Source organism: Numida meleagris, chromosome 1 (genome assembly GCF_002078875.1).
Source record: "Numida meleagris isolate 19003 breed g44 Domestic line chromosome 1, NumMel1.0, whole genome shotgun sequence".
Lineage (NCBI taxonomy): Eukaryota > Metazoa > Chordata > Aves > Galliformes > Numididae > Numida > Numida meleagris.
In genome coordinates, this window is record NC_034409.1 from 85,108,290 (window position 1) to 85,126,748 (window position 18,459).

General features: G+C 46.6%; 2 long non-coding RNA genes across 2 annotated transcripts in view; both read left to right on the forward strand.

Moving 5' to 3' along the window:
* LOC110400588 overlaps positions 1-9,741 on the forward strand; it is a 72,786-nt gene extending 63,045 nt beyond the window's left edge. Inside the window, exons 8-10 of the long non-coding RNA XR_002439950.1 lie at positions 2,326-2,503; positions 3,474-3,636; positions 4,072-9,741. This is a non-coding gene — a long non-coding RNA (uncharacterized LOC110400588). The remainder of the gene's footprint in view (positions 1-2,325; positions 2,504-3,473; positions 3,637-4,071) is intronic.
* Positions 10,794-16,652, forward strand: LOC110400595. The gene is made up of 2 exons (XR_002439953.1): positions 10,794-15,302; positions 16,461-16,652. It is a non-coding gene; the product is annotated as an uncharacterized LOC110400595 (long non-coding RNA).

Sequence of the window (18,459 nt, forward strand, 5' to 3'; positions counted from 1 at the left end):
TTGAGTGGAATATGTCATAAGGAACATGCACTATCACAGGGTAAGGACTTTTCTTCACCCTTCCAGCAAAGAAATACAAATCAAAATCATTTAATCTCCTTGAGGAGCCTTAACAAAATGACTGCTATCATCAGTGTTTCTTGTAGGCAGATCCTGAGATTGAAGAGACACTCTCTTCACTTCATGATAGTCCTCCCCTGCCCTATCCTTCAATGGTGGAGGTAAATTGACAGCCTTCCCTTCTTGATATGGGATTCCTCCAGAAAAAGTGCTTGGTTGTAAAATGGATCAGGATTTTTTCAACAAAGCTGTTTTTCTTTAGAAAGACATTGTCACGGTATTGTCTAAGGGTCTGCGTCCGTGACAAGGGGGGACAGGCCCAAAAGAAAAAAAACGAGAAAAGAGGAAGGAAAGAAAAAAAAAAATCGCCGGCGATAAGAGCCAGCCCCCGGGCGGTCCGGCGGCTAAAGCGGCAGAGAAGCCGCGGAGCCGCAACCTGGTAAGAGGGGGACCCGTAGACGGATCTAACACAAAAAACAGCGGCACCGATCTGAGGAGGAACAACTAATTTTACTAAATATATCAAAATGAGGCTAGTAGAATTATGATAGAGGGTTTACAGGCTGAAAATCTTACACAGTAGAATGCAGGAGGACCACGTGCTTTCTCCGCCAGGCTGGGAAGAACAGACCCCCCGTCTCCCACGTGGCTTCACCACCCCCTCTCCCGCAAAGACCCCTGGGGAGTGCACCTCCTCCCCTCCCCCTCAGAGGGCCACACCAAAAAAGGCAGTTTACAGTAACCGGGGAATTAACTCTTTAACTGCCCGTACCTTACATGATGTAATGATGTGGAATACCGACAACAAAAAATCACAAAACCATAACAGACATGTAGATATTTTAGCATTGGTGACCCTCAGTCAAAAGAAGAAAAACAGTCAGTCTCCCCCATCTCCCCACTCCCCAGCCACCCAAGTGTAGGGAGTTCACAAATTAAGACAGGTCTTAAGAACTGAGACACTAAGATGGACATCTCTGCTCTGTGGCACTAAGAGCTGGTTACACCCCCAAAAGGTCTGTGGCCTGTGGAAAAGCCATACTGCAACAGGTTCTCCCCCACAGAGACTGCAACCTGTGGAGGACTCATGCTGGAGCACAGGAAAAGAGTTAAAAGGAAAGAGCAGCAAAGGAAAAGGCTGAGAAACAAGTAGTGGCAGCAAGAAAACATTGCACCCTGACCCCAACCCTCTGTGTCACCTCACCGAAGCAAATGTGTGTAACCTGCAGTGATAACAGGGGAGATGAGGAAGAGGGGAAAAGAAGTGCCTGGAGTGAAGCTGAGCCAGGGAAGGGTGGAGAAAGGTGTTTCCCTTAAGTGTTTAAACGTTTTTCTTCCTTGTTTCTCTGAATGAGTAATTAAATGTTTATGCTAATTGGCAATAAATTAAGATAATTCTCCAAGTTCACTGTTTTGCCCAGAACGGTACTTGCAGGCAACAGCGAGTGATCCACCTGTCTTTATCTCAACCCACAAGTTCCCTCACTCTTATTCTTCTGTTCTCTCCCCTTCCTGCTGAGAAGGTGAGCCAGTGGATGGGTGTGTGTTGGGCTGCTGGCTGGGGCCAGCCCTCTCCACCTCCACATATAGCACGTGTGGCACAAGGAGAGAGTGTCACTTCCCCTCTGACTGCTGAAGGAGCTGTAACAAAGCATTTGAGAAGAGAAGGTTGCCTGAAAAAGCCGCAATGTCTCACCTTCAGGGTTTTTAAGGAATGACTTTGTAACCTATGTGAAGTAGAGGCAAGGTTGTCTTAATTCCAATGTCCATATGGCTTACATTGCTGTGTATCTAATGTTCTGGCCACCACAGAGGTGGTGGGCACAGGCTGCCCAGAGAAGCTGTGGGTGCCCCATCCCTGAAGGCATTCAAGGCCAGGTTGGATGGGGCCCTGGACAGTCTGAGCTGGTGGGTGGCAGCCCTGCCCATGGCAGTGGTTTGGAACTGGGTGGGCTCTGAGGTCCCTGCCAACCCAAGCCATTCTATGATCCTATGATTCTATGATCTGATCACTCAAAAATGGCAAAGGGGATTTATGAACACCAACAGGTGGACTGTTTTGCTTTTAATTATAAAGAAACTCTTTAAAAAGTTACTTTTCAAGAAATACCACATTTATTTCATTGTACCTCATACAAACAAACTCAAGGGTTATTTTTCACAGTATTATGCAGCACTACAACAAAGGAATAGCTCAGGAATATTGGTGCCCATCTGAGTGCTTTTTTTTTGTTTTGTGTTTTTGGTCTTTCCCACTGACTACAGGTGCAAATTGTCCAATTGGCCATCCAAAAGATGAATGGCAATTGTCATTCTGTCCACGATGCCCATCCAGAATATACTGGACTTCTCCACCAAGCTGGTATGGATGACGGAGCTTAGCTCCTGCAGCACTCTTACCATCCATGGCTCTTTGTAGCTTGGACCATTCAGATGGAGTGAGGTAAACCCAGACCTAGTGTGTTGGGGTCGTGGAATATGAGTGTAACTGTCTATTGGTAAAACAACCAATCATGATCTTGAAAGAAAAAGAACTTGATGTTTTGTTGTTGTTTTTTTTTTTTTTTCAAATAAATAGAGCAAATACATCAGTGCAAAATCAAAATTTAAACAAACAAAAAAACCTGGAATTTTTCTGTCATTAAAAGTTCTCAGAAGTATCCACGGGAGGATATGGGAGGATAGGAAGCTTTCAGTAAGTCTGTTTGGTCTACTGTATTTTTTATCACAATACTTTATGAGAGTGTATCAATGATGGATCCTTGCTCCGAGAGCATTGGGCAGCCCTTGGTAAGTGATGCTGCTCGTCACAGTCTTAAACACCCAGGGCTGTGCAGCAGGGGAACAGAGGATAGCTCTGTCACAGGTGGACCTGTCATCTATTACTGAGAACATTTTTCTGTACTAGATAGGTTTTTCCACCACTTAGGGGATTTTTTTTGTTATTTCTTTTCCTGCACACAAATTATTTTAAAATGTTCCTGCCTCCTTTAACAGCAGTTACTGTTAATCTACCTCCATGGCATGTGTCTCAGTTTCAGCTGGGACAGAACTGTTTTCTTTGTTTTAATGTTCATCTAGCTTGACTGCATTGGTGCAAGGATTTCATTTGCAAGTGTTGCTGTGGGAATCTGCATTAAGCTGTGAAAGTAAGAACCTACAGTTTGTCTATAATGGAGAAAAGACACTCTCGAGACCTGGCACCTTACCGTCCAGCCATGACCAGTATCGCAAAAGTGGAGTAAACTACATGTTGAAAATTTAATTTCTGCTGCCAAACAGTGGTAGAACCATGGGAGACACACCTGCTTTTTTGTCAGAAAGGTCTCTTGTGTAGAGAGAAAGTGCTGGAGTCCAGCAACTGCCATGCTGATCTCCTGTTTTCTATGATCTTTGTGTCTTTTTTTCTAAAGTTAATGGAGTTTCTTTCCACCTGTCCTCACACTGACTCTTGCAACCTGGGCCTCCCAAAAAGAATCACACAGAATCACAGAATTGCAGGGGTTGGAAGGGTCTTCAAGAGATCATCGAGTCCAAGCGCCCTGCTAAGGCAGTTCCCTACAATAGGTCACACAGGTAGGTGTTCAGATGAATCTTGAATATCTTCACAGGAGACTCCACCACCTCTCTGGGCAGCCTGTGCCACTGCTCCGTCACTCTTACCTTAAAGAAGTTCTCCCGCATGTTTGTATGAAACTTCTTATGTTTGAGTTTTAGGCCATTACTCCTTGTCCTATCACTACACACCACCGATAAGAGCCTGGCCTCATCCATTTGCCTCCCACCTCCCTTTAGATATTTATGAACACTTATCAGATCCCCTCTCAGTCTTCTTTTCCCCAGGAAAAAAACCATTTTTTTCACTTGTTTTCTTTTACAAAAAACTGCTGCAAAAATCATGATGTAATGAGACAAGGGCTGGGACAGGATGGGGGACAGACACATGTTGCATTATCCTATTTGCACCCATAAGATTACAAAACTGCTGTTTTGCCTTTTTTCTCCCTGCAGTACATTTCACCATTACCGGGTGCACTTCAAGGAAAGAGGGAGAGGCAGAAGAAGCAGCAAGCCAAGGCATCAGCTCCAGACTGCAAGGTATGGCAAAGCTGCCTTAAGTGAAGGGAGGCTTCTTGCCTGTACCACTGAGATCTATAATGCCCAGACATTAGGTCACCATGGCCTCTCTTAAGGAAAAGCATGTGTTCAGAGGAAGCAGATTATCTTGTCTGTCAGTCCTGATTTAGCCCTTATTCAGTATTTTTCTGTCTGAATTTGGCTAGTCTAGCCAAACACCGCTTTGGATGATTGGCATTTTTATAAGAGTAGCAAATAGCAGATGACAAATGATTTACAGCTCCTGCAGATTCATGAAGCTTTGGATTTATAAACATTTTCATGACTATGACACAGCTATGTGAATGTTTCCAAACACAGAGAAACAGAAGCTCCCAAGGTGAGAATATCTGAGTATAAGATGGTTATAACAAAAACTGGAGTTTCATACGGAACCAGCTCCAGCACTTGATATATCCTTTACACTTTTATCTAGCCCTTTCTCTTCCACTGCCCACTTCTTGTGGTTTATCTTCTTGCTTGCCCATATGCCTTCACCTTGATGAGTTTTAATTTCAAATGTGCAGAGATTTCTCACGATATGCTCATTTCTAAGACATTCAGAGATTTTATAGATACTGTTTTTGAAAAGCCTTGAATATGAAAACAACCCAGGCGTTTACAGGCTGTGACTTCCAATAAAATGCAGGTGCTTCACTTTTCACAGAATAGCCTGTTGTACCTATTCTATCCTCTCTTCAGTGATAAATACATGCTTATACAGCTAAAAATTAGATAAATCTATATAGACACCCAGCTGCACCAGCATGACATTTTTACCCTATATCTGCAGCCCAGAAAACACCTTCCTGCAGCTACCACTTGAGCACTGGCAGTCTTTGCAAAACTACCGCCCTCCACCAAGCTCCCTCATCACAAAGTTCAGCATTCCTTCTGCCAGCTCCTTTGCATGCCCACTATAAAATACCCTTGGCCAGGCAGGCTGCAGGTTCAGGAAAACAGGTAAGCTTGATCTGGTCACACAAGCAGTGCCAGCACAGGTTGACTCTCTTGAACGTAAAGCCTTAAATGTGGTGCCACAGCAGTAGACACGGCCTATTACAACCTTCCTTTTGTAAGTTCCTAGTTCACTTAACAGACTGCATGCCTCTCTTTTCGCGTTACTTTGCCCTTCTACTAATCAAATTTACTGCAGTCTCCTCGAAACCAGGTGGTTAGCTTCATCACTGAAATACGCAAGTGAACTTTTAATCTCGTTTAGTGGTCAAAATGGGAGGGCAAGAGGTGTCAGCATGGAAATTGGTAAGTCCTGGTACAAGGCTACCTATCGCTCAGCTGTAGGAAGTGTTCATGTATATTTTGAGGTGTCCCTTTTCTACTGCAGGATTGTGCCCTCTGTGAGCTCCTGATGTTCTGAACTAGCAGAGATTGTGCTCCCAGTACAGCAACTCAAAGCAAACACCTAACCTTCAGACGGCTGCAGGTCTGTGTGAATTCCCTCGGAACTACTGACATGGGAATCTCCTCACACAGGTGTGTGCCAGGGCTCAAAGAGGGCTGCTGCAGGAAAGGTGAAGCACTCATCCTCCTGCCCATGGAATTGCCAGGGAACTGGGATCACCATGGAACGAGATTCCCCACAGCAGTCACCCCACAGCTGCCCTCTTCAGCTGACAGAGTCTCCTGGTTGCCAAGGAAAGCTGCACCAGGACCATTGCTGGCTGCATGTCTGCTCAGAGCTCCCCAATGTCTCCTCAATTAAAACCTGAGATCAATACCCACTAAAACATGCTTTTCAAACGTCTTTTTCCAGAGAGAGGAATGCCTGTCTTTCAAAGCTGTTCTTTTCCATATATACAAACTAGGGGCAAGCAATGAGTTGCTAAAGTGCATGTGTGTATGTGCACATACACATACACATGTATATGCATCAGAAGGAGAATTTGTTTTGAAGCCACAGTAAGGCACGTTAGCCAACACGTATATTAAAGGCAAGGAGCTATATTAACCAGGAGTGTCAGCACTGAGAGACCTGCAGGGAAGCATCGCTCTCTCATTTGAGTAAGAAGGAGCCTGCCAACTGCTGAAAGCAGCTTTCTGGCTCTTTCTCTACTAACACGGAATTTTCTGTCTTTAAAGACAAGCCATTCCCCACAAGGATTTGCTAAAAAGGTGAAAACGTGCGGGAAGCATTCCTCCTGCAACAATGCTGCTGGACCCTGATCACCTCAGCTGACCTTAGGTGTCTCTGCACTCCAGCCCTGTATCTCATCTCAGCTCATTTTGCAACAGCTACTTAACCTAATTACAGGGGAGATGACAGCTCCAGACTTAAACGAGGGAGGGCAAAAAACACGTGCATCCACCGTGTCCCCATGCATGATTTCCCTAGCAGAAAACGACCCCCCTCATTTTACAGAAAATGAGCCCTACTTGCAGGAGCATGGGACAGGTGAGAGAAGGAACACAAGCCCAAAACATAGCTCTGCCTTCCTGCAGGCTCCACTGCATCGCCCAGGGCACCAGCAAGCAGCCTCCACACTGGGCATCGCATGGGTGGCATGCATGGGGCTGCCTCCACAAGCAGCCTGTCATCTTCCTACCGGTTGGGGTCGGAAGGCTGTGAAAACAAGTCAAGCATGGGTACAGATTTCCTGCATGGGGACAGGGGTGACAACAGACTGTTGGGCTGGGAAAAAGATGGCAGCTGTGGAAAACGGTGGATGATTAAGTAGAGGGAGTGGTTTTTCTTGAATTCTTGTAGCGGAAAAGCAAGAGGATGTCTGTGAAATAAGCTTAACCAAGTTTGCTGTCCAGATTTTTCTCAAGTTGCCTACAGAACATAATGAGAAGAGGAGAGAGGATGAAATCAAGTATTTCAGTACTGCTTTAGAAACCTCTTGCTGTATAAGAAAAGAAAAAAATATATACATAAAAAAGGCAAATCCCTCTTTAGGTTGCATATGTGCCAGTAACTTTTAGGAATCAAACAGAAACTTCTTCAAAAGGCAACTTTAACAAAAGGAAAAACTCTCCACAATAGATTTTGACATCATTTTTTATGAAATGCTTATTTTAGTTATTGTTGGAAAAGGGGCAGCCCCTAATAGAGGGGCAGTAAGAGTCAGTATGATAATATAACTGTTTCGGACATTTCTGAAAGCAGAACTTCAATGAATGGTACAAAACACATTCTCTGAAGTACGAGCCAGGCTGCTGTTTTCTGGTGAGACATGTATGTGTAATTTGCATTCCTGCCTTTTGCAGGAGGAGGATGATGAACTACTTCAGTCACTGCTGCAGGCAGTTTTGAAGTTACAGGAAGAGAGATGCTTTTTTTTCTGCTGAAAGAAGAAGGGGATCCTCCCGTGGACTTCTCCCCAATTTTTTCTTGAAGTACAGCTGCTAATAGTTTTTCATAGCAGCACGCTGAGGTGTGCAGTTGCAGAAATCTTGTCATTTTGATGGGTAGTGAGCCTGCGGGCACTCAGCGGGAATACCAATGGTGTCTGCCACCCTCCCGCCTGCCTCCTTGGGTTGCTCTGCACTTCAGTGGGTGCGGCAGGCCCTGGGGGCCAGCGTCTCTCCAGACCTGCTTCCATCTCACTTGGAGTCCAACCAAGCCTTCCAGGAGTGTGTTTGTGAAGCAGATGATTTCCAGCAGGGCTGTTTTCAGAAGGAACAACTCCTCTTCCCGGCACAAGGCTGGGTGCTGTCCCTCATGCTCCTCCTCTTCCCCCAGGGGAGCTGCCAGGGGACCCTCATCCCTTCCCAAGCCTTGGGTGACACTGCAGCATGCTGTACCCACAGAAGGCTTTGGCCTCATGTCAACTGCAAGCTGGGAGAGGTTTTCATTTCACCAAAGTGACTCTAAGCTGAGCTGTGAGCTCAGGCACTGCACTGCACAAACAAGTAGGACAGGAGCACGCCCGATCACCGTACAACAGACAGGAGAAAGGACGGCACGAGTGTACAAGTTAATAACAGGAGTCTTGACCACACCAGAGAGCGCCCAACAGGGAGATTTCACTGTACTGCTGAACAATTGCAGAGCAGTGTCTACAGGAAGCTTTATATCAATAGCCCTGGGAGACCATCTCTTCCACAACATCTGCTTTTCAGATCCGGCTCAATCCAGGCCTCCAGACGAAGCACGTAAATCACCAAATATGCAGATCAGGATTTTTGAAGAAAGTGGCGAGCAATGAGTTTGGGCAGGGTGAACGTCATTCTGCCAGGCCTGATCCCTATCCCAGCTCTTCCACGCAGCCCAGGTGCCCAAACCTGGCAGGGTGGCTATGGGAGCATCTTGTCACATAACCCGCTCCATCCAGCACCGTGCATTTTGCTCAGCAGGCCCGCAACATGCTGGCTGCTGTTTTGATGCGTCCACTGTGTGCAGGACCTGAGAAAGTCCCAATCACGCTTATGACTTGGAGCTTCAGTTAATTCACGGAAGGAATTTTCTGGCTGGGCGCGTGTTGAGGCCTAATTCTGACCGAACAGCAAACGCGGTGTTTTTCCCCCTTACCTACGCCCGTCTTCTGACCTCTGGTGGCAGCAGTGGGCAACTACAGAGCTTTTCTGGCTACTTGTTGTTAAAGGAACAGAAAAAAAATCCACCAGCATCGACGTGAGTGTAGCCAAAATTATATCATCTCAATTTGTTCAAAAAGTAAAATATACAGGCAAGTATTTGAAAGAATACACTGAGTTTTTTTCTAGTTTCGTTGAGGAACTAGTGGCTGATCTTACCTAGAAATGCCCTACGTGCTTCTGTTACATACACTTTCCAAAAAAATGACCGCTGTCAAAAAACTCTGCAGCTTTCCGGGAACAGCCCAACTAACGCTCTTTAACTAAGCAAGTGCTGGTCGGGCAAGCAAGGTTCTGCAGTGGGGTTTATTAGTGTTCTTCCATGGGAGAAAGCAGTGCCAGAAGCAAGTTCTGCCTGGCCATCATGTTTCATGATGGGTTGTGGTTCAATATTACATTGGGAGTAAAACTATTAATAGGACGATGATTAAGTAAATTAAAAAAAGAAGAAGAAGAAGAAGATGAAGAAGAAAGAAAAAGAAAAGGAAGAAGAGTACAAAGATCAAAGGATAAGGAGAACATGCTTGAAATTTCTTGAGAAACTCAGATGCTTCAGGAGCACAGTGCTGGTGAGGGAGAACATCTTTGGGAGAAGTGTAGGACAACCTACAGCCCCTCATATGGCTTTTGTCCCCCCAAACTGAAAGTAACTAAAAAAATAATTAACATTATTAAATATTTGAGCAAATTCTAACCTGGGTCACAATAGTGAACGCTTTGGCTGTTTTCTCCCCCAGGAAAGCTAGCTGCTGCCAATCTTTCCCAGGGCTTCTGCACTGCTTCAGGATGGCTTCGGGAGCAGTTGCCTGCCTAGGGGTGCTGGACCTCAGGGCTCCCCCTCGCTCAGGTATTTGTCCTTCCTAAAGGAAAGAGTTCCCTCCATCATGTAGACAAATGTACGTCGGTTGCTCCAAAAGTAATGCCTCCTATTTATTTCCATGAAACCTACAACAAAGAGCACGATAACACTATTTGATAGAGAAAACGTTCAGCTACGAAACACTATTTTTCAACATAGTCATTTTCATATGTATTTTCACCATCAGTGAGCAACAGCCTGCATGCTGCACTCATGAAAACCTGCACCAGTGGAGGTGACCCACTGTCATCACTGATGAAATGCCTCACTGTGCTCGCATCCACTGTTTGGTCTCCAGAAACATTCACAAGTGTCGATGAATGCCAGTGGGTGCCATTTTTCTGCATGGAGGAATTCAGTGACACACCTTTACTTCATCAGCACTTTCATGTCAGATGCCATTCTGTCAGACTGCCCCTCTTCCTCCATCTGTCACACAACAACAAAATTTAAGGGAATATTGGTGGGAAGGTTCCATCTCTACTGCTATACCACCAACATCTGCCTCTCATGTTGTGGGCCAATATAATAAAATAGTAGGCATTACTTTTGGAGCAGCCCTCGTACAATAATTGCTTTTGAACTCTCCTGAGCTCTGGACTTTGACAGGCTGATCTACAGGTTGCTGATGTTAATGTATACCATTCCCTATGACTGTGTGAGCTGTCACTTCAACTTGATGGATCAGACCCACCTTGTTGCACTGAAGCAGATATACGTAGCAGGCTGACAAGAAACAGCTGAAGTGTCATTGTGGTGTCTAGTGGGCCTAAACGTAGGTTTGTGTGAGATTTTCCAGAGAATTTCAAGCAATTTAATTGATGACACTTTATTAAAATCACTAACCAGCATTTTCTGCTTATCAAAATCACAAGGTAAAAATGTTTCAGATGGTATCTCAATTTTAGCACAAATCTACAGGGATACTGATTTTTCTGGCACTGTTACAAAATACAGAAAATGTCAAATGCAATGACTTTTTTTGTGAGAAGTCCTGCAATTATGAAGAGGGGTTATTTTTCCCTGGAAAGCATCAATTGCTTCTGAATAAAAAGCAGACACCCCTTCGATTTCCCCATAGCATTGAGCAGCGTACATAGCTCTGTCAAAAGGCACAACAAAAAAAAAATTGAAAAATTTCTATAGGAATTAAAATATGTGGCTGCTATCTTTTTTCCCCCTTTTTTAGTGTAAGTAGCAAAGCCCCTTGCAGAGCAAAGGGCTGTCGGCTATTGACTGACTTTTCGAAGTGTGCTCCTATTTCTCTTAACTGCTTGGTCTTGAATAATGGGCAGGCCTGCCTTGGGCCCAGGGACCACAGAGATGGCTGATAATTAAACAGTCTGCCTGTGTCTTGTCAGATGCCAAGAAGGCATCCTTGGATTTGGGAAGTCTGTCAGGTGACACTTGAGCATACAAAGAAATGGAGCAAATAACTTTTCTGGTGTGTATAGTTTCATTTGATTCCCTGTGCTTGAAGAAATGAATCATTATTTTTCTTCAGAAGAAGGAACAAAAACTGATGAAGAGCCAAGCAGGGGTGCTTCCTTGGTAATGAAGTCCTCCTTTTGTGTTTTGTAGAGGAGTTTTATTTCCAAATACCCATTCCGCAAAAGCTTCAAAAGGCCCCATCTTCTAACAATGCGGTGTCCTCATTGAAGCTGACCTGCCATGGACCTCTATTTACCAAATATAAAGATGCTAATTGTTTCATGTATAGGCCTTAACGTGATTACAGCGGGCATGGACACTGTTTGTTGTTATAGCAATCTGAATTGAATTATCCTTGTGCCAGCATAATTAGAATCACCCCCCAAGTTTAGCGGGCTGGTGTCTTAGCGTGGCATCACAGCAGCTTGATACAAACAGTGGCAATATCACTCTGATGCTGGCGACAGCATACAGGCCCAATGCTTAAAAACATGAAATTTCTTTAAGAATCGTGAGTGGGAAGTGCTGGTTTTTACGTAAACCCCAGAGATGGCTTTCCAGTGAGTGTTATAAGCGCTCATAAAAAATAGCAACAGGAGTTATAAAAAGGAAACTTCCACCAGGCCTTCCTTACTGGACAAATGCCGTTGCACAGGGGAAACAATTGTCGTATTCAAGCCCCTCAACACAGACATGGCAACAGAGTTTGTGAGCCATGGCCAGGCTGCCTGGTGGCTGGCACAGTGCTGCGCCTTGGGGATGGGAGGTGTCCCACTGGTATCCCCATTCCCCAGGGCATTTTGGGAAAAGCAGATCTGTCAGGGTGGCTGGGCCTGCTGTGCTAGGTTGCCAGCACTGCCCAGGCCTGGTTCCTCCACCACGTCCCAGCCATGTCCCAGAGACGCTTTTCCCAAGGTCATTTAAGCGTGACCCACAAAAGCAGCGTGTTGCGTCAGAAAGGACAGATGCCAGGCCACCCTCAGCAAAAAGCTCTGAGCTACCCCAGCTGCTCAGTCATCCACATCAGCAGTCTGACAGTGCTGCTGAGGTGGGTTGGCCTTGGAGGGATGTCAGGTGCCCACCACGCTGCTCCTTCTCCTCAGCAAGGTGGGGAGAAAAAGTTATGATAAGGACAGGGAGATCTCTCACGACTTACCACCACAGGCAAAACAGACTCAGCTTTTGGAGGATTTATTGAATTTATTGCCAACTAGTAACAGAGTTGGACAGTGAAAACCAAAAACAAAGATAAAAATACCTTTTCCCCATCACCTTTCTTCCCAGGCTTGACTTTATTCCTGACCCTTCACCCTCCTCCCTCCGAGGAGTGCAGGGGAACAGGGAATGCTTTGACTCTGCCACTCCTTCATGGCCTCTCTCTGCCCCTGCTCCACGTGGATCCCTCTCACAGGATGCCATCCTTCCCGAACCGATCCCAGTGGGCTTCCCACAGGCTGCAGCTCTCCCAGCATTGCCCAACGCGGCTCTGTACCACACGACCCAACTGTCAAGCACTGCTCCACACAGGTCCCCACATGCAGCAGCTCCTCCAGCCCTCCTGCCCCACCACAAGCTGCTCTCTACGTACTGCAGCTCCAGGCCAAGGTGCAGCTGCGGCGGCTCTCCATGGGCATTGGCCTCCTCCAGGCCCCATCCACCACCTCACCACTGGCTCCTCTGTGGCTGCATATGGAGATGTGCCCTGTGTAGTCCCTCTGGGCTGCAGGGGGACAGCCTGCTCCTCTGTGGGCCTCTCCTGGGCTGCAGTCTCTTTCTTCAATCTACTTTCCCAGAAACACCCAGCATGCTCATGGCTCTGACATGGGGCAGATGCTGGGCTCTGCTCACACAGACCAGCCCTGCAGCCCCTTGCTACCAATACCTTGTCATGTGAACAGTTCATACCTACACCTCTAACCAACTGGAGCCATAAACTCCTTTCTCTTGCTATCCTTTCCTTGGGGATGCAAAGAGGTTCAGCTTTCCTGGCTGGACCAGAGCAGCAGAAGCATGTTGATTCTCGAGCAATGCCAGAAATGGGGGCAGCAATGCACTTGCTCCATTCACTCACTCGTGATATGCAGACAGCTTGGCTCCGCTCTGCCCTGCCTGTGAAGCTGTCCTCCCCGGGGACTGCTCAGAGGGCACCTCCACCAGCAGGTGTCAAGCAAGTGCGTCACCCCTATCCTGCAATGAGACACCTACATTGCCTACAGGTGTTCTTATTTTTGGCTCTGTAGCTGTGGCTTTGCAACTGTCTTTTTGTCTCTGTTTGGGAGGTAATGCTGCACTACCTGTAGCCTTATTACACAGTGATGTTTTGGGAAGAGACAGAGAAGGTGAAGGAGTATATTCAGCTTAATTTCTGCTGGTTTGAAGGAAATTCTATTGGAAGCTTCCTGAGCACCAGGCAGCGTGTGCACAGACTGGAGGTCCCAAAGGAGATGTGCCTGCTTGCTGCTCATGGCTGGTTGTGCTTCAGGAAAGCTGTCCCTGAGGACAGGAGCAAGGAGGGCATCCCTGCCGCAGAGCCCCACACCAGCTCCTACTCACCAGCAGCAAGACCTAGGGCATCCCTGACAGGTGATGGCAGGGATGGGCAGAGAGTAACACGTGGCACAAAGCGCTCTGAAGCATAGCAATGCCCAATGCAGCCAGGAGGGAAAAGGTGTTTGTTTTTCACAGGAACTCCTGCATGAATAACTCAGGCACGTGGTCCACCTTCCAAAAAAAAGATGTTAGTCCATCAGAGGTGCTATTCTCTTGGAGGCAGCAGCAAAGCAAGTGTTGCATTTAAAGCCTGGGTGGTCAGTATGACAGGAGCCTCACCATAGCAGAAAATCACTCTGTCAAATACTTAAAGGGATGCTTAGCTTCCAGAAACACACAGTGGAGCAAAATGAACTGAAATCCAGGCAAATGCATGGTAGCCAGTGGGATGACTCATGCGTTTTGAATTATGCAGGTGCTTAAGGAATTTGTGTAACTAGAGATTGTAGTTTGTTTTTATTTGCAGCACTTTGCATGATTTGATTTTCTTTATATATATTGTGACATCAGAAGCAAGAAATAGGGTTAATTCTACTGTGCATGGGGGAACTGCACATCTAGTGCAGACTTTCCAGAAACTCACTTGGAGATTTTCTGAATATATGACCATTTAGCCAGGGCTGATATTCTCTGGGATCATGCAAATCCACTAACGCAAAACAGCCTGGGAAGGAATCAATTCACAGGGAAATGCCCACACAGCAGAGATCACTGATCTAAATGGTCTAAGATTGCTTCAAAACTGCAAAATGCTGCAGAACAACAGAGCTACAAATACAGCTAGGTGAGTATCAGGGAGGGAGTAAGGTTGTCGCTATATTCCACCCCCTCACAAACAGTAAAATGGATGAGAAAACAGTGCCTGAAAGACTAATATTTACAATCATATATTTACATCATACAATTGCCACATAATTGCCAGTATTAACTGACCCAAGAATCAAATACTGTAGTGAGGAAATCACTAATATTTGCAATTAGCTGTGTCGAGGTGGGTTAGGTATGCTTAATCAAGTCTCTTCTCAAAAGTAACCAGCTGGTTGGTGGTGGGAGTAGTGGTGGGATAGTGCCAGCAGGATAATGCTCAAGGGTCAGATTCACATCCTGTTTGACTGCAGTTTTTGTTGAAAAATGAGTTGGAAGAAGCCTTTTATTGGAAACGGGATCATAGCATGATGCATTCATGCATTCAGCTGTCAGTAAATGTCCTCTTCCATCCCGCTCTGTCTGCTTCTCTCAGGAGATCAGTCCCTGTTCTGCTACAGGACACACCCATCGCCGGCTGGAGCATCAGACCTGCTCCAGGAGGATGCCCATCCATTACACAGAGAAAGCCTATGTGTCCTAGGAGATCCTCAGCAACACCAACAAAACTGATTTTGCCCCTGTATGGTATGATGAGACCAACTCTGATGGCTTCCAGCACCCTGTGTTGGTGGTTTATTCTCCTTGCAGTGCAAGGAAGGCTCCTCCTGGGCCCCAGCAGGCCCACCACTGAGATTGCCTTCTCTGGACAATGGTCTCCAGGCAGTGCCAACTTTTGGAAGGAGTCAGCCTTGATGTACTGCCTAGCCTCCTGCTGACGAGCAGAGGGGAGATGGAATGATGCACATTGTGGGGCTGGTTTGACAGTGCCCACAGCTTTGAGGCAACACCCCAGATTCCTGCAGCACTATGGATGTCAAGCAGCCAAAGCCAGTCCAGTACTCCAAAAGCAGGACCCAGACAAGTAATATTTGATATTCTTTTTTCCATACAGCCCTGAAAACAGGAGAGTCTTCTCTCCTTCCTACCTTCTCAGCATCAACACCCCTCCCCACAGCTGCTCTCCAGGCAATGCGGTTGGGTGGCGGATCCCTCTGCAGTGGGTGTCTCAGCACAGCAGCACTGGGGGATCTTCCTGCCAACAGCAGCAACAGAGACTGCATTTCATCTAGATTCAATCTATGGATCTTAATATAGACCTTTGTTACGTGAGATTGAGTGCTGTTCCTGTGAAAGCACTGCCTTTCGGAACAGTGTTCGAATGTATTTATTATAAGAGCACCCATCAAATTTCAAACGGGTGGTCTGTTTTAGGAATCAAAACCGAACTGACGATATTTAGCTTAGAGCAGTCTTATGGGATTTAAAAACCAGAGATAAAAGTGAGGAACTGGGCTTCAGTAAGCACAAATAACCTCAGTGGGGGGTGTGTGTCAGCTCCCTGTGGCTGCTATAGACAGCCCGACCGAGTGGCCTTACGAAGCAGGCCCTGTAAGCCAAGCTGACTCTGTAGGGCAGAGGCAAAACGCAGTGGAACGGTTTACGGAAGTAACGCGTCACAGAAGACGGAGAGAGGGCACGCATAACAACCTGGCTTCATTTTCACATCGGCAGGGCACTTTGTTCGAAGCAAAGGGAAAAAAAAGAAAAAACAACGGGTTCATTACTTCTGCAAAGGTCTCCCGATGACAGCGCGGTCTGAATGCCACCGCCGCGAGGCCTGCTGGACGCCCGACACCGAGTCGCCTTTTCCTGTTCCGACCCGAATCCGGGGCGAGCTCTTCTCCCGGCGGGCGGGGAGCGGCGGCTCGGAGCCGGAGCTTACCTCCTCTCCCCACGAGATGGCGCGGGGCCCCCCGGGCCGGGCTGCCGTTCCTCCCGCACCGCGTCCGCCGCGCAGCGCGCTCCGCTGCTGGGCATCACCGAGGGCTGCGGGCTGGAAAGCCGTCCTCCGCCTTCTGCCCCTTCACCCCTCGCTGCGTGTCCTTTCACGTGCAGCTATCCGCCGGAGAGGCAGTGCCAGACCGGAGGGTGTTTTTTTGTTTTTCTGTTTTGTTTTGTTTTGTTTTCATAGGAAAATGCATTTGGAAACTCATATTCTGTGACTCTCCTGTTTTTACAGCGCATGGATATCCCACCCACGCATCGCTGTTTTGCTCCTGCCACTGTGCAGAGGCAGCTGTGCAGCAGAGCTGACACGCCGCCCAACAGAAAGCAGAGGGCATTCGTTCTCTTTAGATGTATGCAAATGCTTAGGTGCCTAACACCTTCCTTGCACGGAAGAAGAAATAAACACATGCAGTCACAAAAAGTATTCTCCAGCTACGTTAATCTGTGAAAATAGGAATAAGTTCCTCCTTGTGCTCCAGTCAGGACAGGAAAATGCAGCTCAGCGTAAGCATGCATTAGTGGGCATATGGTGGTGGTGGGTTGGGGGTTGGACTAGATGATCTTAGAGGTCTTTTTCAACCTTATGGTTCTATGATGCTGTACATATGTAGAAGAGGCAGGAAGGACTGTCATACTTCAGACAAGAAATGTAATTTTTCAAGAGTGAGGACCTCCAATATAAAAAATGGAATAAAACAGCTTGGCACAAAAAAATCAACACTTGCTTAGCTCAAAGAACGGGGATCCAGGTAGCTTAGAAATACTCACACTCCCCTGTTAAAACCAGAAAAGGAATCAGGCGCACGGTGAGGGCAAAACTCTCCTGCTGCAGATTTTACAACCTGACCATCTCTTTGCATCACATCTGGGCTGCTCTCAACTATGTCAAAATCATATAGCCTAAGGAATCCATGTCCTTACAGTGGAGACATAAAATATACATATACATTATTAAATTTGCATTAGCTTTGTTCAGTCTTCAACAACAAGACCTTGGAGGTATTGTTGCGTTGAAGAGCAAACACCCGTTTTGGTAGTTAAGGAGTATGAATGCTAATTCCTTCTCTGATACTCACCTAGCTTGAAACTTAGCCATGCTGCTTAGGCTGCAGTTTCCTGACTTGGGAAGCAGGGAGGAAGCAGTGGTATGTATGCCTTGAAGGGGGATCTTGAATTGTTAATAGCTGAACCTGGCTTTGAATGTGTAAAGTTGAATGATTAATGGCTCCACATTTTTAAAACCCACATCTTTTTCAAGAAGTCAGAGATCTTTATTTAGTGTTTCATCTTCTTTTCCCTTGGTCACACTTGTGACAGGCTGTGAAGCTGTTCCCAGCAGACAGGAGGAAGGGACAGCAAATGGCTGCACACAAGCACAGAGCGCCCAAGTAGAACGGAGCGCTGATGCATCCCACCCTGTGTGCATCGCAAGCGGTGGCCCCTGCAGTGTGCTTCAGAGGAAACAGCAGACATCCCCTCATGATTCAGCCCGCCAAGTGGTCAGTGTTACACTGTATGGACAAGCTATGCATTCCTGACCTCCTCTGTCAGTCACGTCAAGACAGAGGATTAATGACCCCTGTACAGACCAGGATAGAAAAAGTTCTAGCAAATATCAGTTTTCCTCCTTTTCCTCCTGTGTGGATCTGTACCTTCGCACAAGCTGAGGCTACTTCTTGAATTTCCTAGAGGTGCTAGTCAAAAGCACCAAAATTCTCATGCCTGGCAGTACTGCCAATGTAATGTGCAGCCATTTCCCCTTGGTGATCTGAAGGTCTTTCCTTGTCCCTCTTCTTGAGCAGCTGGCATGCCAGTGCCTTGTCTGCCTCCGTGTCCTGACAGAACCATGGCTGAGTGTACTTCATGATGCCCAAGGAGGAAGTACCACCCTACATCCAGAGCACTTCACCCTAGCCATTGCTCTTTGTCTCTCAAGCTGCTGAACATCTCAGGTCCATCCAAGACAGGCAGCCAGAAAGCTGATGTGTCCAGTCATGGCTATGCTGTGGAAAGGCTCAAGAACAGAAATAAAAGATTGTGCTGATTTGACGAGCAACAATATAGACTGTCTAACATGAGAGCATCCTGCTCTTAACTGGTGCACAGAGAGCATGAACAAAAAGTAACTGAGCTTTTGTATAACCTCAGTGGAGCTGGTGTAGGACTGCAGCCTTTCGCCCTCTCTAGCATATGTGGCAGAGATCTCTTTTCTTCTTCAGTAATTAGAAGTG